Below are 6709 nucleotides of genomic sequence, written 5' to 3' on the forward strand. Positions count from 1 at the left end.
TCAGGCAGTTTCATTGTGTTTTAAAGCTGTTTCAGGTCACCTACAGAAATCTCTAGACCTGCTACTAAGTACTGCCTACCAGAGGATCACAAAGCTGTCTTGGTCACCAGTGGGCTTAACCCATTCAAAACCCTATTATGTTGGGATCCACACTCTGAAGATTTTCCCTCCCATTTTCTTATCAAAAATGGCTTGTTTTTTCAATCTCAGCAGTTGACCAGTTATAGCTAGAAACATTTAGGGCTGTGTCCTTAAAACACTGAAAATAGGCAATTGCTCATCTGAGGTCCCTAATGTAGAATGTGGATTATTTTTTACCATGAAGGGAAAAACGGTGTCTATAGGCACAGACTGGTAAAGATGACCATGTCAGAGGGTCAGTAGGACCAAGAGGAAAAGAGGATCTTGGAGAAATTATGTGTGGAGGGAGGGGCATGTTTATTTTATTCTGAATTCTTGCTGAGGTATCTTGCCCTGTTCATGTAATTTGAAATAGAATATATAATCTCAGCAGATGCATTCTTTACAGTTAAAACACAATATACACAGATTTCTTGCTTTGAATGGCTGATTAGAAACTATCTGCATTTAAAAGAAGTTTAAAGAAGTCTACAATCTATTTGGGGCCCACCGGATTGGGTCCCTAGACCTCCTCCTCCAATTCAGAGGACCCCGCAGGAGTCAGCAGAAGATGGTGGGGTGACATTTGCCAAGCAGGCCCAACTGAAACAGACAGGAGGTGTGAGAAAGGCAGATTTATTAAGCTATACAAAGACCCTTAACTCCTTAATTAATGATTTAGACAGATAGTCATTTTTCTCAACAGAGGTCATATTTTGACACTAAATTTGCAGGTGGAGTTGGTGAACAGGCTGTTAGGCCATAATCTGATTTCCCCAAAAGAAAGTGAATAAAACTCAAGATTTGTATAAAAACAGGAAATAGGCCCTGGCCGGTTGGCTCAGCGGTAGAGCGTCGGCCTAGCGTGCGGAGGACCCGGGTTCGATTCCCGGCCAGGGCACACAGGAGAAGCGCCCATTTGCTTCTCCACCCCTCCGCCGCACTTTCCTCTCTGTCTCTCTCTTCCCCTCCTGCAGCCAAGGCTCCATTGGAGCAAAGATGGCCCGGGCGCTGGGGATGGCTCTGTGGCCTCTGCCCCAGGCGCTAGAGTGGCTCTGGTTGCAATATGGCGACGCCCAGGATGGGCAGAGCATCGCCCCCTGGTGGGCAGAGCGTCGCCCCATGGTGGGCGTTCCGGGTGGATCCCGGTCAGGCGCATGCGGGAGTCTGTCTGACTGTCTCTCCCCGTTTCCAGCTTCAGAAAAATGAAAAAAAAAATAAAATTAAAAACAGGAAATAAAGACAAGAAAAAGAATAAATGAAAAAGAAAGAAAGAAAAAAAACACCTATTAGATTTCCTAATCAAGTTAATCTTCCCCAATACACAAATAAAGAAAAGGCTTTGGGACAACTGTAATATTCTCATGTATTCAGCTCTAAATTATTGTTATTCAATACTCTGTATTTTTCCTATCAGTCATAGTATATGCAAGGCATAAACACAGTTAAAATAATTGAGGTTTTATTATAAGTAAATTTTAAACCATGAGTTCTTTTTTTTTTTTTTTTATGGAACGCTTCACGAATTTGCGTGTCATCCTTGCGCAGGGGCCATGCTAATCTTCTCTGTATCATTCCAATTTTAGTATATGTGCTGCCGAAGCGAGCACTAAACCATGAGTTCTTATAGTACTACTATTTCTAAGAAATGCTAAGGTGCTAAAGTGCTCTGTAATCTCACTGAACAAACAGGACAGAGTATCACATGGAAGACAGGGTGGCCAAATTCTGTATCACACATTGATTTCATATCCACAGCTGTTTCTCCTATTTGAGGTGGCATGGTATTTTGGTGAGGTAATTAGTGGGTTTTGAGGGTCTGGATCTACTTCTTGGTCTTTGTCTTAATTGTAAAGTCCTTCACATGTGTTTTCAAGGGAATGTAACTATAATTTATGGGGGGGAAAATTTCTGTCTGTATGAGTTTAAATACAATCCTGTGTGATAGCTTAAAGAGATCAGAAGAATTTACACTTGTGTTGGGCCAGGGACACCTTTCAGAAGCTTGGGTCATTATAAAATTTACCATACAAATCTGAAGAGTTTGAGACAGTACATGGAGTGAATGAGTAATTAACCTGAGAGAAAGGACATAAGTGAGGATTTTTCCAGGCAAACTGGGAGGGAGAGCCATTTTGAGAATTTGATGAAAAGCATGTACCCAGTTCTCAGAAAAATAAAAGTGCTTATGCATGCACAATGCATGTTTTCCATGCACCACTCTGTTCACATCTTTAAGAACTCTGGAACCAGAAGCATTCATTCAACATTTATTTCTTGTCGGTCTACTTTGTCCAGGCACAGCACTGCACAAAACTAAACATTCCTGTCCTCCTGGGACCGATATTCTACTGGGGCAGTCTGATAACATGGTAGGGAAAATTCTGAAGATAGTTCCCTAGATTTCCATCGCCTGGTTATTAAATCAAACCTTAACCTAAATATTGTTGTGGTAAGACTTTGCAGTGTAATTAAGGATAAGGGTTTTTAAATAGGGAGAGTAGCCTGGATTATCCAGGTGAGCCTAATTCAATCACTTGAGGCTTCAGAAGCAGAGATTTTCTTCAGCTGGAGTCCAAGCATGTGACGGAAGAAGACAGCAGTAGTGATGAGGTCAAAAGGGCTGCAAACCTTCAGCTGGTGGCTTTGAGTGGAAAACAAGGGGGCTATGAGCCAAGTAGAGTAAGTAGCCTTAGAGACTGGGGAAGACTGCTCACTGATGCCACCCCATGGGGGGCTTTTATTTCTCTAACCACTTAAAAATGAATTCTGCAAAAAAGAATTAATTGGGCACTGAAGTTTTCCTAGAGCCTCCTGCTAAGAGCCCAGCCAGCCAGCACCTTGATTTCAGCTGTGTGAGACCCAGAGCAAAATGTTGTAAGGTACCAAAAAGCTGCAAAATTAATATTGATATTCTAGGAGGAAAGGTCAGGCTTTCTTGTCCCGTCCTTTGGGGAGGGGAGGGAGAAGAATGTAGAAGTTTCTGGCTTACAAGAACAATGGGTCATTTAGTTTTAAATCTAAAATAAAGGTTAACCAAGAAACTTCTTCTCTTTCAATGGGAGACAGAATTTACATACCACCTTGCATTGATTGTAGTTCCTCCCCTTCCATGAATCTTGAGAGTAAAATACCTCTAGGCTACTGAGGGAAGATGAACTCTAAAAGATTTGTAAACATCTTTGATTGTGTTACTTTAAAAATCTTAATGTTTCTGTGTATCCCCTAAACAAATGTTGTAAGCTTGTGCCATGATGTCATGCTCTCCCCCACCCGTGTGTGATCAATGGTATATACACAGCCCCTGAAAAATTTGGGGGGCACATGATTTGGGCTTCCAGACGGCCCCATGTCAGCTATATGCAGCCGGCATATTTAATAAATCTCCTCCTTTAATAAAACTCTTCAAAATTCATCTGGACTTGATGTCTCTACATAAACCCACAGAATTGAGGTATGGTATTTTACAACAAAAGAAGCTAAACAAGCCCACTGGACTTCTGATCTATACTACAGAACCATGAGATAATGTATTTTATTGTTTTAAACTGTTAAGTTTGTGGTAATTTGTCATGATAATAATAGTCTAGTATAGAATATAAACAAACAAAATATTTGCTAGTAGGTTATGAATGCTAAGCAGTAAAAAATAAAGATCAAATTGGAGAAGGCATTGTGTTTTATGTAGGAATTCTAGGGAGGGCCTCACTGAGAAAGGTGACTTTTTAAAAAAGATGTGAAAGTTAAGAGGCAGTAAGCCATAAAGATATGGGGGTGAGAGGGTGGAGAGCCTTCTGCAGAGGGACCAGTGAGAGCAAAGGCTTTGAGGCAGGACATGGTTTGGTTATGAGGCACAGCAGAAAGGCCAGAAGGCTGGGGCAGAGTGAACTCAGGAAAGAGTGGAGCAGATGAAGTAGAAAGGAAGGGAGCCATTTTTGGAAAGCCCTGGAGGTCATAGCAAAGACTTGGCATTTATTCTGAGCCAGGAGCCAGGAATAGCTTTAAGCCAGGGAGGGAGTGCGTGGCCTGACCTGCCCTTAAGCTGGGCCATTTGGCCTGTGTTGAGAACAGATTGCAGGGAGGTGTAAGTAGAAATGCAAAAATCTGAGAAAGATGATGGTGGCTAAGACATAGTTCTGAGTAGTAGAAGTGGTGAGAAACGGTCATGTTTGTTTTATTTTGAAAGTAGAGCTGCCAGAGCTTTCTTGCTGACCATCTGTGGAGGATGTGATTGAGGGAAAGGGGTATGTTGCACAACTCTTACCATAAAACAAAGTCGAGATTATGGAATGTAGCAATCAAAATCGGGAGTCTTAGAATATATTGAACATTTCAAAATTATTTTATACAATTATGGTGGACTGGTTGGGTGAATTTATCTCTGTGTGTGTGCATGTGAGTGGGTGTATACAAGCAACCCCCCTGCCCCCACGTACATATGGTTCTGGAACGTTCAAGTGGGGATTTTTTCCATTAGCAATTGGTCGCAATTGCTAAAGTTCTGGGCTCTGCTGAGGTGCCTGCCGCTTCCAGAGAGATTGAGGCTGCAGACCCTCAGCCCAGTTCTGCTCTGCAGTGAGTCTCAAGGCTGTTCCCAAAGGAAGACACAAACCTGTGTACAGAGTGAGTACACAAATGTAGAAGCTACCTGTTGGTCAAATAAGTTTGTAAATATATATATGTTTGCTCGCTTATAGTTTGCATTGGGTGTGGGGGACAGGCTGTAAGCAGGCTGGGTCGTTATAGCCTCAGGCTTAGTTTTAAGACTAAGCTTTTCCCCACACCCTTGACTATTACATGATGTGGTGTCCTGCACTCTCCTGAGGAATCCAATTATGCCTCAGATAAGTGACTTTGATTCAGAGACTTCCTTGTTTGTATATTGGATTAAAGGTCTTGGTTTCTACACTATAAAATGGGGCAGACAGGGAGATTGCTTTCTCTCGGTTCCTGAAATTGGCATTAGAGCAGAGAGCAGATTGGAGAGCAGAGAAGGGCCATGTGGAGGAGGCCAGGAGAAGCAGTGAAGATGGCGGAGTGCTGAAAGAGAAGCCAGTTAATGCAGAGTTTGTGTAGAGAGAAGGAGATGGGGAACAGAGGTGAATAAGGCTAGTGAGCTAGAAACCTTTGATTCTAGGAAACTCGGATAAGTCAGTAGCTTTGTGAGCACTGAATGAGTGGGTTTTGGAGCCCAGTATGTGTTTTTACTTGCCCACCGGGTGCAAGCTAGGATTAAAGATAATGGCCCACCAGTTCGTGGCTCTGTTGTTTTATTACCGTCTGTCCAAATCCAATGCGAACCTACATGGGCCAGTCCGCTGTGATGATGGCCTTGGCTACTGGCTTTACACTACCATAAACCCACAGAACACAGACCAAGTTTTAAGAAGTTTGAGCATTTAAGAACTAGAACATAAAAATTTGGTGGAAATGTAAAATAATGTTGAATTTATTAACTTGGAAATTTAGTCACAGGCACAATAACTTGACTATGTAAAACATTACAGCTCAATAAATGGCAGCAGTTTTTTGCAGTATCTGTAAGAGATTACATGGGGGATTTGTTTTAGCTGTGAAGCAGCTTATTTGTAGCAAAGGTAATTAAATAATGGAAGGTGTGCCTGCAGAATCTTAGGAAGCATTTTTATTCCAACACCCGAGGGACGGATATTCCTGATCTCTCCACAAGGTGGCAATCATGGCTACACTCCCAATTTTTTTTCTTGATAAAAATATCTATAAAATTGGTACTTTGACAGGAAAAACTAAAGAACCGTGACTTATATTTTATTGTCATATATTATATTTTATTATCTATGGATGAGTTATATTTCCCCAAACCTCCACCTCCACTTATGAGTGTTTTTTTTTGTTTTGTTTTGTTTTTAGAATTATAGCTCAATGTTTCCTGAGCTTTATGATTCTCTTTAAATCTTTATTCATTTTAGAGAGGAGAAGGAAAGACAGAGAGAGAGAGAGAGAGAGGAGAGACAGAGAGAGAGAAGGGGGGGGAGGAGCTGGAAGCATCAACTCCCATATGTGCCTTGACCAGGGAAGCCCAGGGTTTTGAACCAGCGACCTCAGCATTTCCAGGTCGATGCTTTATCCACTGCACCATCACAGGTCAGGCCCACTTATGAGTTTTTAAAACATATAAGGGCTGAGAGAGGCATGTTATAATATTGGGGTGGCAAATATCCACTCCCTGGCCTCACATCTCTACACTAGAACATTGTCCTTATGAAAAGTTTGAAAAACCAAACAAAGTTTCTTGTATCTTAAAAGTCTAATATGAGGTTCTGCCTAAAACTCAGTGTAAAGAAGAAAAGTCAGAAATCTGGATATTTTCTCAACATTAAAAAATTATGATTTAGGTCAAGGAATGTGGAAGTAGTATGTTTTATAAAATGCTCTCAATGAACTAATGTTCCAGTAAGAATCTTTCACTTTTGAGATGAAATGCTTTCAATTTAAAATTCAGAGAAATACACTTTTATTTTTAAAGATTTTTAATTTATTCATTATAGAGAGGGGAGAGAGAGAGAGAGAGTGAAAGAAGGGGGGAGGAGCAGGAAGCATCAACTCCCAT

General features: G+C 41.3%; 1 non-coding gene across 1 annotated transcript; it reads right to left on the bottom strand.

Annotated features, from left to right (window-relative positions):
- Window positions 1–1623: 1623 nt before the first annotated feature.
- On the bottom strand, window positions 1624–1730 carry LOC136401909 (U6 spliceosomal RNA). Its single transcript, XR_010750833.1, has one exon. It is a non-coding gene; the product is annotated as a U6 spliceosomal RNA (small nuclear RNA).
- Between the last annotated feature and the right edge of the window lie 4979 nt (window positions 1731–6709).

This window comes from Saccopteryx leptura, chromosome 3 (genome assembly GCF_036850995.1).
Source record: "Saccopteryx leptura isolate mSacLep1 chromosome 3, mSacLep1_pri_phased_curated, whole genome shotgun sequence".
In the NCBI taxonomy this organism is placed as follows: Eukaryota; Metazoa; Chordata; class Mammalia; order Chiroptera; family Emballonuridae; genus Saccopteryx; species Saccopteryx leptura.